The sequence below is a fragment of the Tympanuchus pallidicinctus genome, unplaced genomic scaffold (assembly GCF_026119805.1).
Source record: "Tympanuchus pallidicinctus isolate F22 unplaced genomic scaffold, pur_lepc_1.0 scaffold6, whole genome shotgun sequence".
In the NCBI taxonomy this organism is placed as follows: Eukaryota; Metazoa; Chordata; class Aves; order Galliformes; family Phasianidae; genus Tympanuchus; species Tympanuchus pallidicinctus.
In genome coordinates this window covers 40,916,563-40,943,836 of record NW_026294780.1, presented here as the reverse complement: position 1 = coordinate 40,943,836, position 27,274 = coordinate 40,916,563, and the positions used below count along the sequence as shown (strand labels likewise).

Below are 27,274 nucleotides of genomic sequence, written 5' to 3'. Positions count from 1 at the left end.
GACAACTATATGTACTTACATTTGAGAGGCATCACAGAAGTATTTAAAAGAATTAACATGAATTATTAGACAGGCAAGTATGAGAATATGTAACTGATGAGTCTCAACCATGTTGAAAATGCAGGAGCCGACAAATCTCCATGGAAATCTTGTAGCTGCATTTTGAAGCTTATGCACCTCTCTCATGAATGCAATTATTTAGGTTTTACTTTAAAATAACTGGAAAACTTACAAGCATGGCTTCCAAAACAAACCTGGCAGGTACTCTCAGCAGCTGGAAGGGCGAATGTAAAATAGCATATTTTCAAATCAATAAATTGTGTGAAATTCAAGTGCTGAGGAGAAAAACAGGGCCTGATGATTAAATGTAGAGAGCTGTCATTGCTGCATTATATTAAAATAACTTGCTTCTAGCAAACCACACACTATTTCTTTCTTTAAATCTGTCAGTTTTTCAGGAGTCTGTTACTCTGGCTGGCTGCATCAATAGCTTTGGAGCTATGTAAGTTTCACAGTGAAGAGGGCACTTACAGAAGGACTTTGCATGAACGGTGGGGGACCCGTTAACCACTGAATGTCCACTGCCATGTGCAGGTCGTATTTCCCTGTGCCTTACTGAGACTCGGTACAACCAGAAATTGGAAGTAGAAATAATTTTCAGATGCATTTTTAAGTCACAGCAAAGCTCTGGGCAGAACAGAACTCATTTGTTTATGGATTGTTATCATTAATAAACAGATCAGAGACTTATTACTGCCTCAAGCACAGCACTTTTAATAATGTCCAAGGCAAATAGCTTTTAAAGCTGCAAACAGCAGCACAATGGAGCTGGCCTGAACGAGCAGAAGAAAGAGAAATAGCACGTCAATGGCAAAGTCCCTGACACTCGGAGAATGAACAGAGGTTTCTCATTATAAAGACTGCTCTTTCTTTGCACCCTTTTCTCCCTGAAACAGACTGGTGTCCTCCAATAGATCTCCATTAAGTTTGTGCTTTTTCTTGAAGCTAGAGGCATATTCTCTTCTACTTGACCTCTGGGATTTTTCTTTACTCCACAAAGGGCAGCTTTAATATGTCTTTGTGAGAAGTGATTTTCCTGCCCCATGAAATTTTGTGTCTTAAAAATCGAACAGAACTGCCTTTTCTTTCCACAGTGATTTATTTTATTGGTGTGTTTTTCACAACCAGACTATCAGATATTTTGGAGATAAATGTCTGTATGGTTTTAAATAGGTGTGTAATAGCATAATATATGCATCTCTCTTTCTTTTTTCCCTGTTTATAGGGCTCCCCAAAATTTCAGAGGACTATAGCTTTTTTTTTTTTTTTTTTTTTTTTTTTTTTTTAAGTGGATCAGAGGAATGGTTTCAGTTGCCAGGTTAACTTAGGAACCAAGGGGATTCAAACTCTCTCTCCATCAGCTAATCAGACCCATTTATGTGGCATGGAGACTGAGACAGACATCCTCTGTACAGATTCTCTCAATTTCCAGAGATTTCTTGCATCCCATCCCCTGAAAAAACCTGCTCCCAGTGGTATTCTGCCTCAGCCTATGTTTTCCATTGAACTGGTGGGTGTACAAGAAGCACGTCTCTCCTTCCAAGCGTGCAGATTTCTTCACAGCCTGGAGCTGGCTGAATGGCTGTGAAAACCATGCAGGTAAAATTGAGTCAATGTAGAAACCATTTGTGTGCATTCTGAGGGCATTTACATGCTTGATGTGTATTTGTGCTTGTGTGAATGTTTGTTGCATGGATAGGCATGTCACATTCATTTAGGTAGCTCTTCTTTTGGAGGCAGCTGTGAAATTAAGAGCTTTTAGAGTTCACCAGTCCAGTTAAGGAAGGGCTAAAGAAGGTAAATGCAGGAAAAAGGGACCTGAAATGAGAAATAAGGGGAAAAGAAGAGGCAGCTCTTGAAAATGTGTAGGATTGTATGGTAAGGAATAAAGCTTGTGCAAGCTTTATGATAGGGAACAGGGCCAAGGAGTGAGGTGAGAAAGTCTGTGAATTTATCATCTTGTAAAAGAAATGAGATGAAGGCTTTTATCAGGGAAAAACTGCACCTCCTTTTTTTATGGCCTCCTCAGGTGAGAGTGTGCACAGATGCACAGATGAGATGTGGAGCAGCAGAGAGGTCTGAACCATAGGCCAGCTGCTTCTTTTTCTAGACACCCTTCTGTATTTATTTTCGTCTTGTGAGAAAAGGTGGTCTGAGTAGGGTAATCAGGAATTGTAAATACTGAGATTATGGTATCTTACCCTCAGATTGTGTAGGTAGAAGTAGATGAAAAAATGCATCCTCTGATAGTCTATTTCTCTGGGAAGCTGTAAGTAGTCCCAGCTACTTTGCAGTGTCTGAGTAGCAGGCTGTCCCAAAATTCTGGAGGAATAAACATAAGGAGTTAGGGATGGGTACAAAATGAAAGGATTTGATAAGTTCTTCTTGTCAACAGCAATGCTATTAATGACTTAAAGTGGGGGGAGAAAAGGAAGCACCCCAGAAAATGCTGAAGGGTGTATGGTATTACTTGTCTTAAAATAGAATGTATGTGAAATATATGTAATACTTTTCCTATACTTTTAAAAACGATTATATCTGAGGGCATTTCTCCTTACATTTGATCTTCTCAACTATTTGAGTGCTTTGCTTGCAATTGTTTTCTTTGTGGTAGATATCATTGCACAGCCTATGCCTTAGCCCACATTACATAACTCACTGGATGATGCTAGTAGTGGTTTGCAACTAATTGATGTATCTGTGTTGTATTTTCTGTAAAATCATATCCATCTGTGTAGACGATTTCAGTGAGTTTTAACAGGGTCTCTATAAGATGTTATTACTTCTGTCATGCAGAGACAACTATATAATGATTTGCATAATTACAGATGGAAGAAAATGTTAGCCTGCATATTTAAAACTGTTATATACATTTCCACCTCATTAAAGAAAATCACTGGAGCTAGGTAGCATACTCAGGTTGGAGGTCAGGTGGCAAAGCATATAGATAACATAATCAAATTTTCTAGTGCTAAAGAGTTCCAGCTGAACAAAACCAATAGAACTGTCCTTGCTAGCTAAAAAGTTGCAGAGGAAAACTCATTTAAAGAGTGCTTCTGTGAACACACACATTTCTTTCTGTCACAGTATCTCTAACCTTGGGGATCAGTCACTTTGGATGTGCTAAAGAGATGCTTTCATAAATAAGTGATGATAGGCTTTAATATAATTAGGGACCTTAATGGGCGAAGTGGAAAGAAGGTTACAGTACTTGTGGTGTGAAAGCAAGGGGTTTCAATCTGCAATTCAGATATTTTCTTCCTCTGTCTAAATCTGATACTGTGTAAATTTTTGCTGGTGAGCATCCATGGAGTTGCTGAAGCCTATAAATATGTCTCAGTCCTTTTACATGCCATGACCATAGCAGATATGGAAGGAGGCAAATTCTTCTCACATCGTGCTTGTACTTTTACCCTTATCTTCCAAACACCTCAAATAATTTCTGAAGATGGTCCTATCCATGAGAAAATATGTGTTCTTCTGCTGTGTTTATTCAAACTGAATGGTTAGAATGCAAAATTAATTTAGGTAAGATGCTTTCCTTTTCTCCATTTTCGCTCAATAACATCATTTGGGGGTGGATCTAAATTAGTATATAGGAGAATGACTGGGAAGAAGTGTAAGAAGTAAACATTGATATTTGTTAGCTTGCTCCTAAATCTGTCCCAGATTGTTTCAGCCAGTTTTTTTTGAAGGAGTGATCTCTTGCAAGAGATTGATCTGAAGTGGTGTGAATGTCATCCTTAGTCTTGGAACAAAGCATGTTTCAAGCACAGATTCAATTTAGAATCCCTGGAAAATTACACTGTAGAAAGAACTCTAGGATATACAGCCCACTTATTCTCATGAAGTGGAGTGGGGCTTATAGCCATTGAGGAGATTTTGACCTGTGTGAGGTTATGTGAGACATCCCTAGCAATACCCTGATTTAGATAGGATTATCTAAACTCTGCTCCAATTCTCTCCACAATTGTTTTCATTGGATCAGTGAGATGGAGAAGATCCTTAGAAGCAGAGAACTTTAGGATAAAATAACACAGTGTACCTCAAGGCTGGAAATCAGTGCTAAACAGAGATACATGCTCTGGTATCAGAACTGTAGCTTTTTGAAGATGGTTGTCTATCTGGGCTTTTGTTTGGTTGTCTACCAACAGTAACTCAGGGTACTGCATTTCTGTTTGGTGCCTCCATCTTCTGATCACTAAGATCTCATAAATGTTTCTAAATGTCACGTCCTTCATACAGTTCTACTTACATCAGATGGATTTGATATGAGTGCTACAACAAGTGTTTTTGAAATTTGCAATTTTTGTTGTGGGGGTGTAACTGGTATTCAAATAAGCAGTGCCATGCAAATGAATATTATATAAACTTGGTGAATCACACCAAGGTGTGAACTGCACAGCACCTAACTCATTATACCAGGAGGAAAAAAAAAAAAAAAAAAAAAAAGAAAGCAAAAAAGAGTCAGAAATCTTCGAACATGAATAATGTCTTTCAAAATACCCAATTATATTTTCTAACCAGTTAGTTTACTTTGTGTATGCATCATTTATGTATTCTCTTATATCCTGCTAGGTTTTCAATTACAGAACTGTAAATGGAAGATTTTGTAATAGCTGCTCACATGGGAAATGTAGCAAACACCAGAGCAACATATTGATGCAGAGAAAATCCAAGAAGTGGGGTAACATTAAATTGGTCCTAGACCCCTTTTTTTTCTAGTAGCAGCTTCCCTGGTGATTTTAGCAAAGATGTGGAAAAATCATGTCACTGGAAGGCAGTGGTAATTTTGTCACTGAGTCAGTACCATGAGATTTTCTCTGTGATACTTATCATTAGATAAAAGCACTGAGTAGTGGCAAACTGATTGATCAAGGTCATTATAAAAGCACTTTTTGAAATGCAGGCAGCAATGTCCCAAAATGGCAAGCAAGTTCTAGTTCTGTCATTTAGATGCATGAGCAAAGCTTCAATAAACAGAAGGAACTGTGAACATTTATAAAACTCCTGCTCTGGATCTGCTGAATGTAGCCTCGTTTGTCAATCTGAGGCCCCGAAAACTCAACGCTGAGATGCTTCCCAATGAATTTTGATTCTGCAAGGAGCTACTCACCACAGGAACAATTTGTCTTTAGTCTGACTTGCTCGGATTTGTAATGCTTTACCTTTTCATTTTGTATGCTGGCCCCAAGCAAAAATGTGAGCAATCCATTGCTGAATCACCCTATCTCATGCAAAACCTGTTTGAAGACAAAAGAGATGATAACACATATTTTTGGGAGAACACTATGTGCATTGTTAGTTGTATGCCAACCTCCTTTTCATTTCAGAATATTCAACAGATATCGATGAATTTGATGTTTCCATAATGTCCAGAATGACAATTTTATATCTGTTGATTCATCAAATGCTCCCCTTCTGGCTATTTCTGTTTAATATTAATGTTTGGAAGCTCTTTTCAGGGTTATGGCTTCACGTACACTGCCTATAACACAAACACTTTTCTATCTAAAAAGGCAAAAGGAGTTGGATAAAGTCAAATGGGAAGTACGACATGAAAATGTGATAAACTTGAGATTTTGAAGATGATTCACAAAAGGTGCCTTGGTAGAGCTTCTGAGAATTATTTCCCAGTCATGGAGAAGAGCAAAGATGAAGATGTAACAGCTCCTCCTTGAAAGTGCAGAAAATGTATGGTGGAAGCTCTGAGGTCAGATATTTGGTAGGATGGTGGTCTAAAAGGAAGTAGTGAGGGATGAAGAATGCATTTTACTCACGTTATGCCTTGTCTCAGATGAGACTCAAGCTCTTCATTCCTTCTTTTTCTGATCTTCTTTTAAACCTGAAGCTTTCTTGCGTATCTAGTGGTACAACAGTAATTAAGGAGCCTAATTCCTTGTGTTTAATCCTCACTGCCAGAAAGTTGCTAATGTCCCCAGATTTGCCAGTTTGAGGGTGTTTTTACCCCTAGGTGGTGCAAAGACCTGTTTCTGTGAACACACTGGTTTTATGAAAGCTCTGGTTCTAGTGGGTCACTGAAGAGGGGCAGGAATTGCCATGTCTACCTGAATGGATCTTTAAGAAAGGCGTCTCTTGTTGATCTGTTTGCAACAGGAAGCAAACATTTTGGAATTTCTGGATCATTTTCTCCCTATAAGCCAAGGATCTACATCTGATTTAGGAGTCTCAATTAGTTGCGTGGCATCTGGACTATCACTTTCTGATGAAACACTGTGTGAGATACCGAAGGGAAAATTAATGTGTGTTATCATCCCATTTTTGGCATTGCTTACTACTGTGTGTACAAATAGGTTGCCTCCTCAAACAGTGAGTTACAGATGCAGTTCACCTCTCTTATTACTTGATCATAAAGTTCCTACAGTCCGCTTTGAACTTTTTTTCCATTTGAGACCACGGTTTAAATGACTCCGCTATGTTACCAGTTCAATAGCTGCATGACAAACTTCAAATTTGTGTATATCAATCAGAGTGAAAACTCTGATTGATAGGGATATCCAGGGATACTACTACACTTTACTACTCCAGGGATAGGAGTAGTAAAGTGGATGAAGAGCCCTTAGCCTAATCCTGCAGTGTTGATAGATTGACTGCTTTTTTGGTGTGAGATTGGTGCAGAATTGTTTTTTACAAGTTTGTCTTTGCAAGATCTTTGCTGCACTGAGGTAGAGAAAACTAACTCCTTTGCAGCTTGAATTCTGCAAAAGCTGGTGAGTTTTCCATGGGAATGGAGACAACAAACCACATAAATTTTTGCCTTATCCCACACCCTGCATTATTTAGGTGTCAGAGTTTTTTAAATGACAGTTCTGTCAAGCCCGGTGAGTTTGTAATGTCTTTCTTTTTGATGGTGGAATTAAAGACGTACGTTAGCTTTGTGTTGCATGAAAGTAATTTTTAACGCTAAGACAAAAAATGCATTTTTTATTTTTCTTTGTCTTTCTCAGTGAGCTTCTACAGACATTTAGTGCGTTGGATAATTCCTGCTGAGGGAGCTATCTTGTTTTATACTGCGTGCATCCATACAAACTTATTCCAAAATCAGTTTGATTCAGATTTAAGACTTTAGACTTTCCTTCCTCCCTTCCTTCCTTCCTTTCTTCCTTCCTTCCTTCCTTCCTTCCTTCCTTCCTTCCTTCCTTCCTTCCTTCCTTCCTTCCTTCCTTCCTTCCTCCCTCCCTCCCTTCCTCCCTTCCTTCCTTCCTTCCTTCCTTCCTTCCTTCCTTCCTTCCTTCCTTCCTTCCTTCCTTCCTTCCTTCCTTCCTTCCTTCCTTCCTTCCTTCCTTCCTTCCTTCCTTCCTTCCTTCCTTCCTTCCTTCCTTCCTTCCTTCCTTCCTTCCTTCCTTCCTTCCTTCCTCCCTTCCTCCCTTCCTCCCTTCCTCCCTTCCTCCCTTCCTCCCTTCCTCCCTTCCTCCCTTCCTCCCTTCCTCCCTTCCTCCCTTCCTCCCTTCCTCCCTTCCTCCCTTCCTCCCTTCCTCCCTTCCTCCCTTCCTCCCTTCCTCCCTTCCTCCCTTCCTCCCTTCCTCCCTTCCTCCCTTCCTCCCTTCCTCCCTTCCTCCCTTCCTCCCTTCCTCCCTTCCTCCCTTCCTCCCTTCCTCCCTTCCTTCCTTTTAGGAGGAAGTTTTCCACATTAGGGGTGGTGACACACTGGAACAGGTTGCCCAAGGAGGTTGTGGATGCCCCATCCCTGGAGGCATTCAAGGCCAGGCTGGATGGGACTCTGGGCAGCCTGGTCTGGTGGTTGGTGACCCTGCACATAGCAGGGGGTTGAAATTAGATGAACACTATGGCCCTTTTCAACACAGACCATTCTATAATTCTATGATTCTCTGATTTTTCTAGCATTTAACTGTAGCAGTTTTCTCAAAACAAACCTCATCACCTCAGATCCCTGAGTCCAGCTCTGAAAGAATTTGGAAAGCAGTACAACTATTTCAAGCTTATGCTGAAAATGTTAAGAGCGGAATTAGTGTCACTGTTTCCAGGCAACAATTAGGACAATGCCCAACTGTATCAAGAAAGGGAGAACTTTGCCCGATGAGCTGTGTCTGTGTTTGCTAGTCTCTGGGGGACTTTTCTCTATCCTCTCTCTGATTTTAATGGGAGGTAGCATGCACTTTTGAGGCTCTATTCACTTCACTTTAAAGGACATGAACACTATCTCAACTATAAATGAAAAAATGCCTGAAAAGCATGTTTCATTAACTACAAGAAGAACCATGAATGAATAGGATCAGCTGAGAGTTCTTTGCAAGTCTAAAGCTAAGGAAGATGAACCCAGTGAAGAAGAGCCCCCTACTCTCTCAAATTTTAAATGGAACTCACACAATTCTTTTGTGAGCAATGAGAGCAATGAGACTTTTTCTTATTAAAGCATACAACAGAATAATGTGAACCCTTCATGTAACTCTAAATCAATGCATGTATAAGAGGCTGTCTTCAAATTTGATTCTACGAGGAAACATTTCCAAACTACATTTGAAAGGCCTGTATCATGAGACGTGCATCTGAATTTGTTTGCCCTTAAGCTAGTTGGCCCAAGCTTTAAAAATGATTTTGAAGATGAGTATCTGAAAATCCCAGCGATTACCTCGCTAATTCTTTGGGCACTTAGATGTCCAATACCAGAGGCAGTCCTTGTCTGCAGTGATGCCTCTTTTTCCCTGTCTTTAACAGGGAAAACAGGGAAGGTGTGGGACTTCAGTATAAATAAAGATTAATCTCAACAGTATAAATTTGTGATTTGCAAGCAACGTTCATCAAGGAGTGGAAGAAATATGAAATTAGGCACAGCAGTGGCCACTTTTTAAGTCATTTCATTTTTTTTTTGTTGTTGTTATTGTGAGATACTGCAAAGGATCATTTGACTTCACAAAACGTATTTGCTTTGTAAAAAATAGAACAGCTATCCTTCTTTTAACGCAAGCTTAATAAAAATCAAAGTTTAGAGGATCCAGGAAGCGACTGGTTAAAATAGAAACAAACAAATGGTATTAAAATGAGAACGAATGAAGGGTGTGTTTAACCTCAAAAGTAATTTGCACAGTGCCTTGTCTGTTGGTGATGTTAAAATAAACAACGACACATCTAGGTTTATATGTCACCTCATAGGACAGCTGCAAAGATTGGTGTGAAGTCACAGGATGCTCAGCCTATTGAACCCATTCCAAAAATAGCTTGTTCCACAGCCAGTATCCACAGCCAATATTTATTCTGATAAATATTTGAAAGATTCTTTTCTTTTTGTTTTTGCCCTCATGGTCCTGGAAAAAGCCACTAGATGGCACTGGCTTTTCATAGCTGGAAAATAAGCGCTGTTTTGCCAGAAGAAAATGGAAAGCTCTAGTTTCACTGAATTCTGCTTCATATCAGTAGGTGGCAGATTTGCACTATTTATGAAAAAGAAAAAAAGAAAAGAATCAACACCAAAGGTTTAATGTTCTCTGTTGTATCTTGCAAAACTGTTTTCCTTTCTTTTTCTGAAGCCTTCTGTGTGTAAAAAATAATAAAAAATAAAAATTATGAGTGATATGAAAGGGGACTGTTATTTAAAACATTTGTTTTGTCTTTTCAAATTAAGGGCAGAAATATACTAGGAAATAAGAACCTATTAGAGCCATTAATAAAAAGGAAATCAAAACATAAATGAACGAGAACACAATTCTAAAAACAATTCCTAGTTAAAATTTCAGAGCTATTCTAACGAAAAGTTATCTAAAGTTCTAAAACATATGGATTATTGTAAGGCAAAATAGAGAAATGTCTCTTGGTTTAAGAATATATGACAGGGATACTTTTCACTTCTACGATACTTCCAGTCTATCTCAAAGCTATCCTTGTGTGTCTCTGTGTGTGTGTTTGTGACTTTTTAAATAAATCTACAGAGCTGAGTAAGAAAGGGTGCAAAAAAATGGTAACCTCATTATTGGCTTCATTTTTGGATGTTTGCACTCTCTGTAGTGAAAGAAATCTGGTAAAGAGGTGTGGCTCCCCTAAAATAAATACTGAATTTCATCACAAAGGAACAGTTTTCAGCTTAGCTGTACTGAGAATCCTGACGATCAGATCCCAGATGAGTTGCTGGGAAGGAGTATGCCTACATGGGACAGGTACAGCTCCAACTGAAACCTGGGCTTGCTACAAGACAGAAGTAGAGTTGCTACATTTGATGTGATTCTTTGTCTGGAAATTAGCTTTTGAAGGGTTTGAGATGATGCTATTTGCAGGATCTGAGGTTTTATATCTGCAAGAAGGGTTCTGTGAACCAGCAGAGACAGTCTGAGGCTATGAATGAATCTTCTCTCTCCATCCCCCTGACACCCTACTATAGCATGAGGAGCCTCCTTCTACTTGGAGCTGAGAACTCAGTGCACTTTTACATTTTTCTCCTAAAAGTGGTGTGCAGTGACTGCCTCTTTTTATTTTTGTCTTTTTGCTTTAATCCAGAAATGCTGTTGGAACTGTTCCACCCTCTTATGTAACAGGCCAGTGCAGTCACCCAAGCAGCAACAGCCGGTGCTCAGCTTCCACTTTCCCTGGGGAGGCTGCAATCTGTGTCTCATAGCTCCCAAGAAACACCACACTGTGGGTTGCTGGTGTGCAGGAGCTCTCTTTTTACTCATCCTACTGATGGTGCACAGAAAAGACATTATTGTGGTCAGAGCAGAAACATGAGTGCATCCCTGGAGGGATGTGGGCTTGGTGCTCCCTGTTGCTTTGAAGTGGGTGCGTGCAAGACTATCTGGTGTGGTTGCTTTGTGCTTTCACTTGCTTTCTGCTCCCAGCAGCATCAAAATTATCTCTTTCCTATACCATGGAAAAATTTCATAAAGACGCAGAGGAAAAGAAGCAGTCAAACATCTGAGTATAAAAACCTGCTTATTTCCAGAGCCTCTTTTGGGAGATATCTGTAGCCTCAAAACTCCTCGGATGGCACTGGGGATTGAATGCAGGTCTCTCTGTGGTGCTGTAACAGGACTGCTGTTGTCACTGCATGAGGGCAGGGGCAAAGCCACCTCCTCAGTCTGCCTTTCCCAAGAAAGCTGTGCAGACCACAGTGTGCAACGAAGTCCCTGATTATGTAGGTGTTTTGGGCAAAGAACACGAAATTGAAGGGGAGTTAGTGGGTTTCTGGATGCTGATTGGACTTGGGCATTAAGGTTTTCCTGTGCTCATTCAGAAGGTCTTTAGGCAGTGAGGGAAATATGAGATACCTTCGGGACCAGGTGCATCTGAACAAAGGTTTCATTTCTGCACCCTAAATCCCATATTTTGCTCTTTGTTCTCTTCTACAGGTTCCTAAATAGCCTGCAAAAGAACTCAGAACAAATCAATCGATATGCTTGAACAGAACTGAGCAGATATATTTCATCCCCTGCTATAACTCTGGAAGCTCAACAAGCTTCTGTAAACTCTGCTGGGGCCTGAGTTGAATAGTCTGGCAGAAGGATAGCAGAGATTAGACCATTGTATTGCACCTAGAGCAGATATAGTCCCTCAGGGATGTGTGTGTAGGACGGATTGGGGAAAACTGGATCAGAAACATAGAGTGCACAACAACTCCAGGCACATTACACCGATGCCTGCTGCTTGGGCAGGATAAATGCAATTAGTTCTACCTGCTGTGCTAATCCTGCAAATCTCATCCCAGCCAATTCATTGAAATTGCATTCTCTAGCTTTCCCTTTGTTTGTCACGTAGACGTTCTCGTGCCTAATTCTGTGAGTTTAACCAGGGCACTGCTCTGCTCACCGTTGCTGGAGGGGATCATAGCAGGAGTTGTGCTCTCACACGTTCTGCTTTTTAAACTTCCAGCTGACACCATCCCCATCTCAGAACAGCTATGAGCTCCTGCAATTCCTGTCAAAGCTAGTTCAGTATCCTGATTAACACAGAGTGAGATTAGCCAGCATCTCTCTCAGACTTAGCATAGGAGTCATTTCTTTCAGCTTTAGCTGCATAAAAAGAACGTACTCAAGCTATTCTTCTGAGTAGCCTTACTCTGAACAAGAGAAACTGTCACTTCCAAGTGATAGTGTCTATCCATTCCCCCACCACTGACCTCATCTTACGACAACATGAATTTCCCATTCTTTCCTTTGATTATAGAGGGAACTGTCAGAGCTGCCTGAGACTGGAAGTGTAAATTGGAGGGTCCCAGTACTAAATTAGGTGAATACCTTATCTCTAAGAATGAATCCAAAAAAATCCTGGAGCTGATAGCTATACTCCAGGGCTGCAGGCATTTCTCTAGTGCAGCCCTCTTCTTCCTAAATCACCACAAGAGAGAATCCTTCTGGAATTTGATAGGTAGGCTATGAAATCATAGAATTGGTCAGATTGGGACTGGCCTCAGAAGGTGTCTTGTTCAATGTACAGCTCAAAATGGGGGGTCAGAATAGGTTTCTCAGGGCTTTTTACACTTGAGTTTTGAAAAATGACATGCTCCACTGCAAGTAACTGTGAAAACTGTTTTCCTTATACCCACTGAGATCTTCTTGTTCTTATGTCAGGTACTGCTGTGAACAGCCTGGCTCTATCTTCACAGTTTACCTCCTCAAAGACACTGGGATCTGCTGCATAGTCTCTCTCATGCTACCTCATCTCCAGGCTGAACAAATCCTAATCCCTCAGTCCCTCCTCACAGGGCTCCAGTCCCAGACATCATGGTGGTCTTCGCTAAACTTGTTGTACCAGAACAGATTTCAGTTAGTTCTCCCACACCAGACTGCAGAATATCACTCATACACCCCATTAGGATCTGCCTCAATGCTGGACTCCTAGTAACTCCAACTGTGAGGACCACCTTGGTTTCATGGAAAAGTTGTGGAAGAACAGAAGCTGACAGATTAATTATTAAGATGAGAATTTCAAGTCTGTTTTGTAAGACTTCATATATTTCTGCCCAAAATGTTCAGGCATGTAAAAGAAGGCCAGCTGCTCTCTTGTTGCTGTGTGTCCCAGTTGAGAGGAATCACGACTTTGGCCTTGAGCAAGACGAAGGTTTGGGAGCTTTCTAGTGTCAGGCATCCGAAACAGTTAAGAAAAAAAAAAGGTATAAGTGTACCTTGTGAGCTCTTTGACAGATATCCATGCCTAATCCCACTCAACTCTAACTGTGATGAGTCCAAATTCCATAGTTCAATGAACTGTATGCCCATGTACATACTCTCATGTTTTCTGATTCTGGATAGCCTCAGATACTTAGAAACTAATATCTGTAGAAGAGTTTGAAATTCATGGCATCTCTTCTGTGGTTCAACAAGCTGATATTTTTTCCTGCAGCTGATCTCATTTCAGCAAATGGAAGTATTGTGCCGCCTCTGCAGGTAAAGTCACTAATTCAAATTCACAGTTGCACTGATCTCACGTTGTTCTGTTCTAGACTATCCTACCTCCATCTTCGGTTATAAATTCACACACAAGCTCTAGGCTTTTTGAGAAGTGCTGTATGCCTCTGTGTATGTCCTGTCTTGGCTGGGGCAAAAAGGCAACAGTGAATTTGGCTTTTCTACTTGTCTCCACAAGCCTCTTACCATAAGAGGACAAATTCCTCTCCTCCTCTCCTTCATCTACTGTTAAAGCAATCCCAGAGTAGGATGTTAACAAAGACTGGATCTCATTTCAGTTTACTTTTTTTGACAAAAAATGGGATTCCTTTACTGCCTTGGCATTAAGCACTTTTTAAAATGTAAATTTCTCAGCTGCAAGGAATCACATTAAAAAAAATATTCAAAAAGCAACTGTCTAAATCAAAGACTAATTGGCTGCCAAATTACGGGTTTATGCAACTCCCTTGTGCAGCTTGTTTTGCCTTTTTTTTTTTTTTTTTTTTAACCAGAGGTTAGTAAGAAAGCATCAGAAAACACACAAAAAATATTTTTGTTTTCCTTTCATAATAAAACATGTGATGTCAACCCATTTATTTTGAAAACTGCTGCTGCCTGCGGTGAAATTCCTGTCCACCTGAGATTGTCTGTCCACCTTCGGTTTGCTTCCACATGGAAATTGAAACCACTCCCACTATCAAATCCTGGCCAAGAGGAAACCAAGAGGAAACCATAATCACCAGCGAGATACAGGGTGAGTCTGGATTGTATGTAGACACCTCAAAGACCTGGCTATTATGTATTTTTTGCACAGAGGGTTCAGAGAATCATAGATTCATAGAACCATTTAAGTTGGAAAAGACTTCTAAGATCATCTTCTAAGATCATCTAGTTCTACCATCCACCTACCAACAATATTGCCTATATCAACAGTGTCCCTAAGTACTATATCTAGCCTTTCCTTAAACAACTTCAGGGGCTGTGCTTCCACCAGCCCTCTGGGCAGTCTGTTCCAGTACTTCACCAGTCTTTCTGAGAAGAAATTCTTCCCAACAGCCAACCCGAATCCACCTCTGGCTCAACTCATGGCCATTCCCCCTAGTCTATTGCTGTTACCTGGGAGAAGAAGCTGACCCTCACTTCACTGGAAACTCCTTTCAGGTAGTTGCTGAGAGCAATTATTTCTCCCCTGATCCTCCTCTTCTCCAGACTAAACAATCTCAGTTCCCTCAGCTGCTCCTCATAAGACTTGTGCTCCAGAACCTTTGCCCTTCTCCTGACACACACCAGGGCCTTGGCGTTGCTAAGATAACCTTCCTCCCATGGCTGTGGCAAGGGACGTGAAAACATATAGTCTTCTGTAACTCAGATTTTTTTGATTCCATCTCTCTCTGATAGGGCTGTTTAGGAGCTGAATATGCAACTGAAAACTTGAAGTGCAGCAGTTGGTTAGCTTTATTGTGCAGGTCTGCATGGTGGCCTCAATCTTACACCCAGGGGACTTAATGGGAGGGTAAAATTACTTCCTTTGCAAATGTTTGCACGTAAGTAGAATGCTCTGAACTAAGACCCACAGGGCTCAGGAGTTAATACAGTACTTGAGGTACATTATTTTGGGTCAGTCTCTTTGCATTTGACCCACAACAGACATGAAATTCGGAGATGGTTGGATGGTCTCCCTGGGATGTAACGAGTCAGATCACATTTTCCTTTCTCCTTTCTTTCGCTCTGTGACAGCTCCTCATCCTGCCTAAAGCTCTATTCGTGCCAGCCTTTCAGAAACATCATATGCAGCAGACTACCTGGATGCAGTGATCTTCTCTATATGACCTTGCAAAGATGCTATTCTTCTCAGACTCTGTGCCAGGATTTTAACTTAATCCTTTGTTGCAATCTCAGTATGAGAATTCACACTTGCAATGAAGAACAAGGATTTCAGGCAAATTGCAATGAAGCAATGGGAGTTTCTAGTAAAGCACTTGCCTTATTTCTTCAGCTATAATGTTTACCTTTTCCTCTAAGTTTTCCTACTAATCTGTGTTTAGCAGGATAACCAATCCATGGCCACTGGGGAACTGTACACCCAACACTATGCTGCAGACTGATTAGACAGGAATTATCATTAGCAGTGGAAACACAGATCTGATTCTTCTGCTTCAGCTATATGGTACCTCATTAGTGGATTAGGGGAGGTTGGGGTGGAGTGGTGAATAGAGTGTCCCTATTTTAACAGTATATGTACTCTGAGAAGTAATGAGGATTTTATCTAGGAAAGGGCTTATGCTGTGTATGTACATACACTAACCAGGGTGGTGACATACCTTCACCTTTGAAATATACTCTCCAGTAAATAATAACTTAGAAAGAGAAGGATACAAATACTATTCCAAGAGCTTTTCGAACCGTACTGCATCTTTGCTGTGTGAAAAATAAACTGCAAAATGAAAAGATGAAGAATGAGCCTACCATTTTGCATCCTCACCTTTTAAAATAAAAAAGTGGTTTTAAAATGCATAAAAATGTTCTGCCATGATGAATTGCACATTTATAACCCTATTTAGTGAAGTATTTTACCTTTGTAATTTTAGAACTGTCATTTCGACAAAAAATATAGATGAGCAAGTTGGCCTTTCACATTTAATGTTTTCGTTCTTATTTGCAATTCACCAGGTTCAGCTTTGATTAAAGAAGTGGTATAAATGGAATGCATAATGGTCAGGACTTGAAGAACATATTACTCTGACACTGCAGGATAAGACTTTTTTTCTTTGTATAAGCAGATTTGGATTCTTCACCTGAGAAACTTCTTGAGCCCGGGCTGCTGCTGGCTTTATCACATCTGAAATGCATCTCGTCTTTGACTTCAAATTTACATAGAAAAAGACTCTTGATTTAAAGTGGAAAAGACAAAAGTCAGTGGATAGGCATATTTATAAACCCACACTTTATTTTAGCAGACTTTCAGTGAGTGAATCATCTGACTTTGACCTGAGATGGGCTGTGGCTGCTGCAAAAGATCTTGAGGCCAAGACTAGCTGGTGATTTAATAAAGAGGTTCTCCTCTGAACTTGGAATCTCCTGTTGATGGGGAATTTCCCCCACGCTGGCTTCCATGGATGCTAAGGATAATGTGACCTGAATTAGCTTACAGGAAATGATCCTTTCTCTACTCCACAACTCAGAGAGTTGTTTACTGCCTTCAACTCATTTTCTTTGAGAGCTTCAGTTCTTCCAGGTTAAATTTCAGTTTGTAGAATAAAACAGCAACATAATCTGCTAGCAAAGTTTGCCTTTTAAATACTCAAATGCATTCGTGACTGTTGTTTGGGTAAACACACGTTAAACACAAATTCTATCCCCTGTGTCTTACTCCAATTAATATAATTTGTATTACAGTTTAACATGTAAATATATATATATGTTTCTAATGGAACCACTCTGTACTCATATTCACCAATTGAGATCCGAAAATCCAGATGATCCTTTTGAAAAGACGTTAGCTATATAAATAATTTAGTGATTGTTAAGGCCAAGTACCTAGTAATGAATTAGGCAGCCATTTAGTGGCTAGTAGCAACATCATGAATTTATCTGCCAAGAGTATGATCCTACCTTTGCTACGTGCTGGAATTAGTTCTGATTTGTGCCTTTTGTTTTGTTGGGTTTAATCAGATGGGCTTCCCCTCCTCAAGAGTCTGTGAGAGAAGAATTTGTTTTAGGGTCCATATCAGTTTGGATGAGAAGAATATAAATAAATAACTAAAGAGGAAGACAGATGTGAGAAACAAAGGAGATAACGGAATTCAATTACAGTATTTGGAGAAGGGCCTGACAGAAGGCATGAAACATCTACGTATCTAGGAAGGCCAATTTTAGGAACTATAGTACTGGTACACTGAAGCATTCACTCTTCGTTTTTAATTTCATTCTTTGGATGCTAGTTTGCAACAGACCACTCATCAGCATCTTTGAGCCAGCAAAAGATCTGACACCTGGCTTCCCACTCCTATTCCAGGGAATTCATAACTGGTTTAGGCAAAGCTGAACAATCTTGAGATAGCCTATCATTTTAGATCATTTACCCTGCATTGTTTAAGAATCTTTCTTCACAGGTAGAAACTGGAGATCTGAATCTCTTTCAAGAGAAATTCAACATTTTCTGTAGTTGGTTTGGTGACAACTGAGGGAAAGATGGAGCTCTTTCAGGTATTTTTTATGCCAGTCTAGGTTTGTGAAAGTTTCCCAGCCAAAACTATTTGTCAAATTAATATTGAATTCACAAATTGTTTTGGAATGGATGAAATTGCTTTTTGGGGATATGAATAGTTCATTCACAAGAAGAAAAATGTGTCCAGCTCTGGTGTATTATATTGGCAGAGATGCACCCAAATATTGCTAGAAATAACTTCCTGACTGAGAAAGGGTGACGAATCTCACACTTAACCTTAAACTTACACTTAAAGGCTTTCCTGAATGCAAACTATACTCATCTTAATGCAAATGCTGAGCCTTAATTTTCCACTGCTTTATGTGCTCCTGTATGTCTGGGAAGGCTAAGTGCTAAAAGAATGCAATATGCAAGTTGTCTGCAGAAGTGTTCACCACATCCTCACCTTTTTTCCAGAAGTATTTATGCTTATGCAGCTTTCTTTGACAGCAGAGAAGCAGGTCCGGTTTGTTAAAATGCCACATTTTTGTATTGCTCTGTCTCATTTGGTTTGCCTGTGAAGATTATTAAATGAAGAGTCTCAGAAGAGATAAGTGAAATCTTTTGCTAACTGCACCTTTTCACATCAGGGCAGTGAAAGCATTTAAGTCAAATACAGCTCTTCCAGGCTGAGTGTGACACCTCTGCTGCACCTTTTCTTCCTTCATTGCCACTTATCCCACTTAACAGTGGCTTGATTAGCTGACTAAGTGGAAATACTGAACTGTAGCTGAAATTCTCTTTCCCTATCAGTTCTTGAAAGGCCAAAATGATAAATGGAATTCAAATCTCAGAGCCTCACTTGCATCACAAAATGTCAAACCAACCGCTTTGTCTGGGTTCAGTGTTTCTTAAACTCTGTTCCCTGCCTACTGCATCCATCTTCTTATGTGTTTGTATATGTGCATGTGACAGCACACGTACATATATTGCAAGGTCAGAATTTGTGTTGAGTTGTAGGTGCAGAAGTATTACAGATTTCAATATGCATCTTCAGTCTTTCCTGCTCATTAATTTTCAGCAGTACAAAGGTCTGAAGAATAAGGCAAGAAAATGAAAGGATGGAAAAAAATAAAGGAAAATATTTGGAAACTCCAGGACGATCTGAGTTTGTCCCTATTTAGAACATATGGAATTCAAGGTTTCTGTGAAACAGAAGCACAGCCTAAGTCTGTGAAGGAGTCTTATGTCCTTTTAAAATCAGAAAGACTTCTTATTACCTTTTTCATAGCATGATGGGACTACAGGCAAGTCTGAGATTGGCATTCTGGGCTAGGAGGAACTCATTGAATTTCCAAGCCTTTTTTGAATACCTTTCCTTGGAGAAGGCCCTTTCTTCTGACAAAAAATTATGTTCAAGGTACAATTTGAAGATTTTTGACCTCTATTTATTACAAGCTTCTGATTATCTCTGTGATAGATATAAAAAATATGCAGAAGGCTTGACATGGCATCAAGTCCACTTGAACCTTTTGCTGAGCATAGCCAAAAAGCCATTTGCATAACAGAAAACATCAATGCTCACTTCCATATCAAACTATGAACCTATAATAAAAGATCAAGAGATCAAACTTGGTATAATGTGCCTCTGGAGAAACCAACTAAGACCATGTTCAAATGTCTCAAGACCCTTTTCAGTCCTGGGAAGCAAAACTTTTCTCACCATGATGACAAAGGCAAAGAGCCTTAAATAGCTTCAGACTATCAGTTTTGGACAGATGTGCCTACCTGCCCCTGAATCCGTGATTGTTTGCAGTCTGAATATGTGAATGAGACACAGTTGCATAGCAACTAAAACAGATTAGTATTACAAAGAGCACTAGTGTGTCTGTAGCTGCAGAATCTACTATCCTGGACATTACAATGCTGTTGTATCTTACAATTACCATTTTATCACCTTGTGTGTTGTGCACCTGTTTCAGGCTTCTAATTGTACAAAGCTCATTCTGGTGAAAGGATCATGAGCATTTTCAAGCAGTTTATAATGAGGATGTCATTGCTTTTCATAGTGTTAACAAGATTACCATCATGTGTTCATGAATACTTAAGCACATTCAATAAAAAGGATGGGAAGTGAAGAGGATGAACTATTGCAGCTATGAGACTGTTAATCAAGGCTGTAAATTATCTATATCCTTTAAATTCATGGTGGGACAGCATCATCAAAGCACTGTTTCTCCAACCGGATGCAGCCTGAAAACAAACTCTCCTTTATTTATTTATTTGTTTGCTTGTTTGTTTATTTTTTCCCAAGAACATACCATTTTCTTCAAGCTTTCAAGATGGGATTTTTCACTCAGAGTCCCAAAGCACATCTCTTCATGAGCAGTGCCAGAACTCAAAGGAATAGTACTCAGTGTATTGGATCTGGGGGAGGATGTGACACTGGTCTGATGCTTTGCTATTCAGGCCATCAAATGTGCAGCTTTCTTTGCAGGCAGCTCCATCCATTCATTTACTGATTTTTCTATCGAACCTCCTTCCGCCACCTCATTCATTATTGTTACTGCTCTGGAATCTGCTCATTCACATTCCCTCTATGACAGGGAAAATTCCCACTACAGCACTACTCTGGGGATGCAGGACCCTGAATTCATAGCACTGATGGGTACTGTATGTGATGTAAGAACACACTAAATTCCTTGGATACATCAAGAGGGACAAAAGAGGGTGAGGATCTGATTTCCGGCCCAGAGATTGAGTGACATTGACCAGTCCCTGCCAACATAACTTAGGACTACTCCATTAGTAGAAAATTCCTGTTAAGATAGTTGTGGTCCAGCAGCAAGGGATGACTAATAGCTAAGTAGTGTGGACTAATTGGTGTTCTCTCACACTCAGACATATTTTTATCAGTGGTGTGGCAAAGTTTCTGAATAACAGCCATATTTACAGCTTCGTTCTTGGGTCTCTATCACGAGAGTAAATTGTCTGTTAGAATCTCTATAGGGCTACAGTGGTTTCTGGTGAACTCTTCAGCTCTGAGTAGTACAAAACTGCCAAAATTCTCACTTGTTCCTTACCTTTTCACTTCACAAGAATAACTCTGAAAGATTTTCTGTCATCCTTAAAACTAAAATATATTGTTGCGTAATTAATTATTGTTGCTGTGATATTGTGATAATTCCCAGAGTCCAATTATTAACTGGAAGTTATTGCTAGCTTTTAAATGTCTGCTTAAGTGCATTGGATACATAGAGGGTGTTTTAAGTTCTGGGCTCCAGTGAATAATCAATTTTTAAACTTCAGTGTAAAACATCAGAGGAAGTGGAGGCAAGGAGTTCCCACCTATTGCATGTCTCTAGTCTTTATGTTAGAGTTTAATGACCATTTCATCTTTTAGTTTCTTTATATCCCTTGAATCTTTCCTCCTATCTATATGGTGGGTCACTGTGGCAAGGGGAAAGGCCAGTGGTGTCAGTCCTTCTCAGCATATTATGTCACTCAGTGATTAGTATACTCCTGTAAAATGTAGAAGAAAGAGGTGATTCTGAGTCTTCTCTGGCAGAGAAGCAAATTAAAACTGGGTTCCCGTGTGGCAGCTAAAATGACCAGAATATTGAATAAAAGGTTCCCACATAGCTGGTGATGTTTGTTCAGTGTGTCAGAGACTGTTAGTCATGTTCTCTCTAACTATGCTTAATTTGCTATTGAGCAGAATGTTGGAAGGCACACTGACCTTGTTGTGCCCTGAGGTACTGTGTTGAATTTAAACCTATGCAAGACTCAATTAATATAGGCTTATTTGTAACCATCTCAGAGACATGTCTTTCATATGACACTCTACCTGATACTGGGGAATACTGTCTCTAAACCACTTATCTGCTGTCTCAATCAGGTTGGGTGTCAATGTCAAGTGGCCACATGAGGAGGAGATGTTTTTTGAGCTTTTGTCTTTGTTCCTGATGCTTCCAACATTTCAGCTGATACAAACAGCAATGAAAATATTGGACTCTAGCATTTAGACTAGTTTCCTCTAACTTGTGATAGCCAGTGGTTGTTCTAAGGATGACTTATCACATCTGTTGATATGTCAGGAGTTGGATTCTTGTTGTTTGTCTTTAAGGATTAGAGGGAAACAATAGAGTAAGCAATATTTGCAATTAATATGATGGAGTTGTACAATGCAAACCTTTCACAAACTTTAACAGACTCTGTTGGAAACAGGCTTTGTACATAATTTCTCCTAAAGTTGACATGAAAACACACTTCTAATCAGAAGGCTAGAGAAAAATATTCTTTCATGTTGTTATTACTCTATGTCTTTTTAATCTTTTTTACTTTATTTTTTGCCTTGAAAAAACCTATCCAAAACAAAACAAAATGCTGTGCTGAGCTTCTAGTACCACAGTTGAATAGAACAAATATTTTTCATTAAATACCATGTATCCTTTCTGTTCCCATCCTCAGGTCCCTTTGAAATTCCCAGGAGTAGCAATCTCATTTGCCTCATATTCAAATCTTCCATCTTGAGAGGACAGTAAAAATAGCTATGATTGCTTTTAACCTTAGTTGAGGTAAATGGAAGGTTCAATAACTTCATCAAATAAAGCTTGAATTTTATGGTGCAAATGCCAGTCTTCACAGTTCAGTGAACTTTTTCAAATAGTACACAGCCTGCCTATATCAAATTTGTAGAAAGGGATTGATTTTGTTGTTATTGTTGGAATAAGGCCATTTAAGTCTCGTTGCATGCTTTCCTGAAATAATAATGCCATATTAAAAGATAAATGATAAACAGATTACTGTTTTTAAGGATTATTCAGAATGTTAACAACAAATGTGACAGACTTTCTGCTGTAAACTTAAATGGCAAGCCTCAACCTGATTATTAAAGTTCTGGTTTCCACAGTCATAGGATTATAGGGCAGGCATTTTTGTCTGCTAGACAGAAGCATTATGCTTTCAACTATAACTATAGATTGTTGTGATTATTATTTTTTCCCCCATCTATTTCCTTAGTTTTGTGGTGGTATTGATAAGATAGCTATGAGAGACTGCAGAATGCTTTCTGTGCATAGCTAATGTTAACAACTGTGGTAGCAGGAGTGTATGCAATGAAAGCAGACACATTTAGAACATTATCCATTTCCAGACTGATAGTCAGTGACAGGACAAGTGGTAGCTGTTTAATGAATTATTTTGAAACCTGTATAGTAGAATGAATTCCCCTCAGATTTTTATATCCATATTTTCTAAGGCCATTTATATGTAGCTTTATTTTTTTTTTCCCCCCCTGTATTTGTTTGCTTTTCTCTATAGCTGGATAATGAAAGGACTGCCTTTAGCAAACACAGGCAGCATCACATTTAACTGCATCTAAAATGCAAATACACCTAAAATTTGGGTTAGGAAGTGTGTAGTAACAGCTCCTTAACTGGTGTCAATGTGCCTAACTCTAAAAAAGCCACTGGCATAGCACTAATGCGCCCAAGCTGAGCCCATGACTGTCCTTAAATCCCTTTCAAAGCAACACATCAAAGCCTTCTTTATTTCTTCTCCCAAATAATTTGCAATCCAGCATTCATCTCTAATTGGTTTATCATAATTTCCTTTTTGCCGGTGCCTTTTGGTGGCACTGGCAATTTTAAGAGATGTGCATCTTGGGACTGAACAGGCAAAATTTATGCCAATAGTAACATCTCACTGAGGCCCTGGACCCAATGGTGTATAGATTCACCTAATGAATGTAAGAGCAGAATTATCTGAACCTTTCAGTATAGTCTGAGCCCTAAAGGTGAGGTAGCAGGTAGTCTTGTAGTTTGCAGTTACCCAAAGAATAGGTAATAACTGAGGGTTTTCTTGCATTAGCATGGGAAGGGCCAAAACCAGATAAAATAAATTTAGTGCTATAAGACAGTAGAAACAAAAAATAAAATCTGTGATGGTGGTAAATCACTCAGCATGTGTTTGGGTAAAATGGAGAAAATAGCTGCAATCTGGGAAAAACTGCAAGCAGAAGCTTTTATCTTTTACTTGGAGACAGTAACTTGGGGCTAAAACTAATAGATACAGTAGGAAATGGGTACATACTTTGCAGGGGAATATACACTGGACATATTTTCTCCTCCTTATTCCTTACATGTGGCACTGTTAGGCAAATCATCTGTGATCATTACCTATAATGATGATTATTACTCTCTAATGTGTTTTCCTTGCGATCTTGAGGGCTTTAAATGCCCTTGTCTGTAATGTCGTCTTTGGGACAGTGGTTCACTTTTCTTGTTTCCTTTCAAGGTCTGTAACAGTGAGGCCTTAGAATTTGCATGGTCTTAATGAAAGTAAAGCAGCATCAGATGAGAAAGAGGAATTGCACAACAGCTAGAGAAATCCAGGGTGCTGAACTCATGTTTCAAGAGTCGGATATTTTTTTAGCTATCGGTGGACAGATTAGTTCATTGAATCCTGCTGTACATCTACATGATATGAGAACTTAATGCCCTTAGACTGCTTTGAAAAGCCTCGTCTTAGGGTATGCTTAGTGTAGTAGGAATGTGATTTGTTCTGTTAAAATATCCATTAAGTCCTTGCAAACTTGATATCCTAGTCCTGACAGGTAATTGGCGTTGGCCTGCTCGGAAAGTAACCTGACTGTAAAAACTAAGTCGGTACTCAATATGCATTGTCAAGGAAGAGGTAGATAAATACGAGGGAGTTAGAGAAAGCACTTCATTAAAAACACAATATTCAGACAAGGTTAGAAGTAAATTATAGATTCTACTTGCCTCTAGGTTTGCTGGGAACAAGGGCCTATGTGCTGAAATCTCTTGGGTATGGTTGTCATCAGTCATAAAATAAAATGTATAACCAAGGACTTATGTGGATAGCTTTTGTCAGACAAGAAGGGTAGGGGAAAAAGAATGATGGGAAAGCTTAAACAAAAAAGAACAGAATAGAGTAAGAAAGACTGGTAAATATTAGTTAAAACAGCAGGAAATCGAACTTTGACCCATGTGGAAGGTTGTCAAGGTGAAATCGGCATTGCACGTTAGAATGTTTAACATATTCTGTGCGTCAATATTTTGATTTCATATTCATTTGATAAATAATGCAGTGAGAACAGGAAAAGGTGCATATGAACCTTCTCTGACATTGGTTGTAACAGTGGAAAGAAATAGGCTTTCAGTGCCTGCAATGTCAGTTGCCACACATACTAACAATTACACAGAAAAAAAACCCTCAGACAGCAAAATGCAAAATTGTCTTCTTACAGGTTACTCTACTGCTGTACTGGAAAGGCTTAAATAAACTTGCATTTCATTTGCACATGCTGCAAAGTGAGAAATGTATCTCTAGTCTTTGTTTTTTTGTAGCATTGGAACTGGGCATTTTCAAAACTAACACAAATGAAGGATGATCCTCAAACTGAGTCAAAATTTGTGCTTCTTATGTGTGTACACAGACAGAGAGAGGGAGGGAAAGAAAGAGAGAGATTGGAAATAAGAGCTGAATATCTGTAGCTTATCCAGGTCCCTGGGAAGAATCTCACTGAAGATGTGAATTCTCATCAACCACAAAAAATTGAGAGCACCTTCCCTGACCCCACAAAAAGCTCTGTTTGAGTGTCTTTACTCCCTCCCTTTGGATGTGCTTTGCCACTTACTTTCTGAATGGAAACAGCCAGTACTGTGAGAGATAAAAGAATTAAATCCATATTCAATATAATGATGAATCAATCTTTTAAAAATACGAATGAAACCCCACCCTTAGTTTTATAAAGAAATATGGTTGAAGTCAAGCCCAGCTTAATCAAAAGCTGTTTTCATAATATATGTAGATAAGAGGAGTTGGAAATAGTTAATGGTAATACTGCTTTTGCAAGGTAATGACTCTGATTGTTACTTCTGGCTTTTATTACAACTGGCAATCTGATTTAATGAGCAATCAGATATAGTATCTTGAATTCTATTATTTATTGCTTTGTTCACTATTCACTCTGCAATCTGGCCTTAGATAGCTATAATTTCAAATTATTTGGTTCAATGCTGCAATTAGATAGTCTCCTAAGCAATACTTTCTTCTGGCACATGGTAATAGTTGAAGAATAATTCTGTTCTCTCCATCAAGACAAAGTTGCCTGGTATTCAGTTTTCTCCTGCTACAGGTCGGCTATTGGAGTTAATGTAGCTCCTGAAATTATGCAGTTTCAGCTGCTTACTTAACTGCAATAAAACTATTACAACTAAAGAGCATCTGAAAGCTCTTCTGATTAAGAGACCTGTTACTGCATTACTGCTATGGGAAGAGCTCTATGGGAACATGCAAACCTACCAGCCTTGGAGTCTCATCAATATGGAGCAAAAATAAAGTTCCTTTTGTTCACTTGTGCTTGAATGGGATTTGGAACTGCAAAATGCATTTTTTTTACTCATTATATGAGGTAGGCCTGCCATCAAATAAAAGGTATGCTGTGTCAGATAACTAAATATTCAGGGCGTTTAAAGGCTTTTACAAGAAGGGAGACAGACTGTAAAACAAAAAGCAGTATTCAGATGATGCTAGCCTGCTGCCTGTTTCCATTTTTTCTATGGTCCTTCTGCCAAATCTGAGGGAAAAAAAAAAAAAAAGAAAAAAAAAAAAAAAAGACGTTGTCAGATTCTATATTTGTTACAATTTTTTTCCGCAGTAATGAAATATCAACATTTTCATGGTTTGTACGCTACATGAAATATAATATTTTGCTGGAATCTTTTGACCTTTTCAAAAACCTGTATTTTGATTGTCTGGCAATTCTACTATTTCCCTGCAGGTTAAAGAAGAAAACTGTGTTTTGTGGAGGAGGTGAATTTACAATAGCATTGCACTGAGTTTCGTGGCAGGTATTCAGAAACAGACTGGATAGTCTATTGGATATAGGGATGCTGGTGATTTGTAATGATTAGTCCTGCAAAAGGCAGTGACCTGGACAGATTTTTTTTTTCTGACTGTCACTGCAATAGGACCTTCTCTGATGGAAAAAAAAAAAAAGAAGAAAAAACTCTTCTCAGAAAATGTCCAATTACTGAAGATGAAACTCAAGTCAGGGCTCCAGGAGTGATACCCAATACTGTTTTGCCCCTAAAGCCATCTTGTTTTTTTCCCAACAACATAGATAAACACTACTTTATTCTCCAGCATAGACGCTTCAGGCTGACAAAATCCCCTGCATACAATTTCAGGAAAAATGTCAGGGTTTTGAAAACTGTGTTATATGTAAGAATGAAAACACAACTTTTCAAAATATTTTATTAAAAATAAAAAGTCAGGTCCTTTATTCCTTAGGGTGATATTAAGTAAGCAAGAAAAATATACATGAGATTGAGACAAGATGTAGAGCTGAGCTGTCTTTTCATCTTCCTTTATAACTTACTTCATGCTTCCACCTATTCCACCCAGACTAGTGACAGAATGAAACTAATTTCTCCTGCCTGCTATTACAGCCCCTTCATGCACCTGGCTGGGTCTTCTTGCCTGCTTCCCTGTTTGTCCTTTCACACTCCAGATTGTTTTATGTTGTTTACTCAGCTGAAGCATTCTCTCTTCATGTGTCCACTCTTCTCTTTTAAATTCCCCCATAAAAGCAGCTTATTTTTCTTTTTGGTCTTGAGCATAGCATGCACTCATATTTCCCACTGCATAAAGGCCAGCCTCAAATCTATGGAAAATCTTCCTTTGCATG

At 39.2% G+C, this 27,274-nt stretch overlaps 1 long non-coding RNA gene across 1 annotated transcript in view; it reads left to right on the top strand.

Annotated features, from left to right (window-relative positions):
• The first annotated feature begins 1,432 nt into the window (after positions 1–1,432).
• Positions 1,433–27,274, top strand: part of LOC128092131 (uncharacterized) — a 68,273-nt gene continuing 42,431 nt past the window's right edge. The window contains exon 1 of the long non-coding RNA XR_008211645.1: positions 1,433–1,659. This is a non-coding gene — a long non-coding RNA (uncharacterized LOC128092131). The remainder of the gene's footprint in view (positions 1,660–27,274) is intronic.